This window comes from Apium graveolens, chromosome 10, assembly GCF_009905375.1.
Source record: "Apium graveolens cultivar Ventura chromosome 10, ASM990537v1, whole genome shotgun sequence".
Taxonomy (NCBI): Eukaryota; Viridiplantae; Streptophyta; class Magnoliopsida; order Apiales; family Apiaceae; genus Apium; species Apium graveolens.
In genome coordinates, this window is record NC_133656.1 from 91,381,198 (window position 1) to 91,385,214 (window position 4,017).

The 4,017-nt window shown below is 36.4% G+C and overlaps 1 non-coding gene across 1 annotated transcript; it reads left to right on the forward strand.

Annotated features, from left to right (window-relative positions):
• The first annotated feature begins 3,511 nt into the window (after positions 1–3,511).
• Positions 3,512–3,618, forward strand: LOC141694496 (small nucleolar RNA R71). Its single transcript, XR_012563799.1, has one exon. It is a non-coding gene; the product is annotated as a small nucleolar RNA R71 (small nucleolar RNA).
• The last annotated feature ends 399 nt before the right edge of the window (positions 3,619–4,017 follow it).

A 4,017-nucleotide genomic window follows, 5' to 3' on the forward strand; every position in this document is an offset into this window, starting at 1 on the left:
CTGTCAACAGATATTTGAATTTAATCATCCGTCGGGTACATGCTTGTCATCCGTCGTGTAGCTTTGTTGATCATCCATTGGGTAGCTTTGTTGATCATCTGTCGGGTAGCTATTTGTCACTTGACTCCATTTCATTTATACAGAATTACAAGATATCTCATATTTATAATTAATCAACCTATTCTGCATATCTACTAGTAGTCAACATGACTCATATGCTCCTACAGATTCCACACAAAGTTGTTTGCAGAAATGTGCAACAATACTTATTATTACATAAGTTACTCGCTCGATGGATGTTAAATTATCATCTGTCGGGATTATATTGAATCATCCGTCGGGACTATATTTGGTTATCCATTGAGTGCTAAAAAATTCACTAAGTTAAATCTACTAAGGTATTTTGTTTAATTTATCATCAAGTTCACAACATATTCCTAACACTCTAGTAGTCAAAATCATTCTCTCGACGAGAGCTTTCTATTGGTATCAATTTCAGAATCTGAGGTGAGGTATATCGCAAAATCGAATATTTGGTGTTCTTGTTCTTAAGAATTCGTTTTTGATTCTTGAATAAGTGTTTGATGTTTTTGTTGATTGTTTAATGTTCTGCGGGTTGCAAAGGTCGATTTAGTGTATTAAAATGTTAATTTTGGTTCCGATTTAGTAGAATTCGAAGTTCTTACTTTATTGAATTTTTCAAATTGAATTCTTGAAGTTGTGCTTAAGTCTGGGTTAATCTAAAGTTTAGGGATAGATTCTAATTGATTTGAGCTTTAATTTGAGACCAGAAGCGTTGAATTTGGTTAAGGATCGGCGAATTAAAGGTTTCGCTTGAAAACAAGAACTCGGGGCCGGAGTTCGGCCATTTTCTGGATTCGAGCTAGTTTTTGCTATTGATTTTGGCTGGGATTTGGTGAGGGATGTACTAGGAATGATTTGGTGGGAAGAAACGGGAGTTTGGCAGGGTTTAGGGGGGTTTAGAGGCTCGCCGGAACCGATAAACGGGGCCGGCCATTTTTAGGTAACCTAGAATCCGGCGGCCTGTTCTTCAGGTCCGGCCGCTCCCCCACCGCACAAGGCCGCCGTTTGATTCGTTGGAGGAGATAACCCAAGTGCAAAAACGTTTCTGAAAATTCTTTTTTACTTTTAATTAAAAATTCTTTTTCCTATTTTCAAAAATCATTTACTATTTATTTTAAATACTAAAAATTATTTACTTAATTATTTTAAATTCCATAAATTTATTTCTGTTACTATATTCAAAAATCCATATTTGTTTTAATTATTTATAATTTATTTTAATTGATTATTTATAGATTTAATTAATTGATTAATTCATTTAATCAATTAATTTTATTTATAAATAGTTAAATAAAATACAATTATTTATAATTAATTCAAATAATTCCAAAAAATTGTTTTTAAGATTTTAAAAAATTATATTTTGGTATTTAAAAATAAATTAATATTATTATTAATTGATTTAATTATATTTATTTCTTATTTTATTCGTAATAAATAAACTGTTCGTCCGTATAATACGAAACGAACGCGTACAGAGTCTGAAAAATATTGCGCTTTCATTAAAAATACTTTCGAGACCCAAATTCTTTTGTTTCGAAAGGTCGCTTATTTTATGAGTCATTTTAAGTCGATTATTGATCGATAAATCATATTTTTGACCTGATTTCAGTTTTAAACGTACCTAGTCGAGCCTTTTGACGAACTGAGTCATATGTGATATGAATTATGTGATACGTGGATTATGTATCTACGTGCTATGTGAAATACGTGCATACGTGGGTCAATAGTCTTATATTTAGGACCTTGAGATGACAGACTGAGATAATTGCGTTTCTACGTGTGTGACTAACTGCTAAAAAAACCCAAAGGCAAGTACCCCTATCATCACTTATTGTTCAAGTGATATTTATTTTGAATCTTATCATGCAACTATTGTTTTCACTATTCTCAATTCAGAATAGATAAATGTTTTACATATTGCTGAATTAAATGATTCTGTTTATGCAAGTATTATTCTGCTATTCTATGTTCAGAATAGCTAAGTAATTTTACTTATCAAATTACTGGATTTATAAATGTTTTGGATTTTGAGAAAGATGATTTTGTTGCGAGTATTCCTGCCCAAGTGAATGGGGGAATAAAATTATTTAGGATGTCGATTGAGTCGACTCATTTTCAATAAAAAGGTTTTAGGATTGGAATGGTTACTGGTTACAACATAGGTGAACAAGATATTGGTCCAGCTATAATATCTTTCAAGGTGAATATATGCCTTTTTGGCGCCCTATAGGTACCGTATGACTGCGGGATACGGGTAGTACCTATCTTTAAGCTTCAGAGGCAACTTATGTTACAGCACAACACTGCATTCCTCCGTAAGAGCGACTGTCTCTAAATCATCTAGCTTCACTTTCCGAGAGAGAATACCATTCATAAACTTTGCATAACTAGGCATCTACTCAAGAGCCTCAGCAAAAGGTATGTTGATATGAAGTTTCTTGAACACCTCCAGAAACTTCTCAAATTGCTTGTCCAGCTTTTTCTTCTGCAGCCGCTTAGGAAAAAGCGGTGGAGGATAGATCTGTTTCTCCCCTATATTACCCTTAGGAGGAGTGTGCTCAACAGTAGTCTTCCTTGGTTCCACTTCTACTTCCTGCTGCTCTACTTCTCTCTCAGCCTCAGCTTCTTCAGTCAACACTTGAGTTTGTTTGGGATTCGCAACCTTTCCAGACCTTAAAGTGATTGCCTTTACCTGCTCCTTAGCTTCCCTCTTTTCTGGCAATTCAGTGTCACTAGGTAGTGTACCAGGTTGATGATTAAGCAAGGCATTGGCAATTTGCCCAATTTGATTTTCCAAGGTCTTGATAGAAATGGCTTGACTCTTTCACATAAGTTTCAACTCCTCTAATTCAGATTTTTCATTGGCTTGTTGCAGCTGGAGTTGTTGTCTTGGTGCATGTTGCGGTTGCTGAAAACCAGGGGGTTGTACTGCTTAACTGGATATTGCTGATAAGGCTGTTGAACCGCATTCTGAGCGTTGCTTCAACTAAAATTAGGATGATTGCGGTTGTTGGGATGATAAGTGGCTGGCACAGGTTGCTGCGAATGCTAAAAGTTGCTCATGAACTGAGCTAATTCACTAGAAATTGTGCACTGATCAGTCTCATGGAAACCAGCACAAAGCTCACAGACACTAGCAATTTGATTAACCCCATAATTAGCCAAAGTGTCCACCTTCATCGTCAATGCCTTAAGTTGGGCAACTATAGCAGTTGCTGCATCCAACTCCAGAATTCCTGCTACCTTTTCCTGAGTCAGTCTCTGGGAAGGATTCTGGTACTCATTAGCAACCATCAGTTCAATAAGTTCATAAGCTTCATCATAGCTTTTAGCCCACAAGGCTCCTCCTGATACTACATCAAGCATGGTTCTGGAAGTAGAACCCAATCCATTGTATAAGTATTTAATAATCATCCAATCAGGCATGCCATGGTGTGGGCACTTCCTTAGCATCTCCTTATATCTATCCCAAGCCTCACACAGAGATTCTCCAGTTTGTTGAGCAAACTGAGTAAGAGCATTCCTGATTGTAGAAGTCTTTGCCATAGGGAAGAATTTAGTGAGAAACTTTTGAGCAAGATCTTCTCAAGTGGTGATAGACCCTCCTGGTAGAGAATGTAACCAGCACTTAGCTTTGTCCCTCAGAGAGAATGGGAAGAGTCGCAGCTTGATAGCATCTTCAGTCACATCATTGAATTTGAAAGTGTTGCAGATCTCGATGAAATCCCTAATGTGCATGTTGGGGTCTTCAGTAAGAGAACCCCCAAACTGAACTGAGTTCTGTATCATCTGAATCGTGCTTGACTTGATCTCAAAAATGTTAGCCCTGATGGCTGGCCTAATGATGCTTGACTGAATGTTATTAATCTTAGGATGAGAATAGTGCATCAAAGCCTTAGGATTTTCTGCTTGATCACCCATCTCTACTAA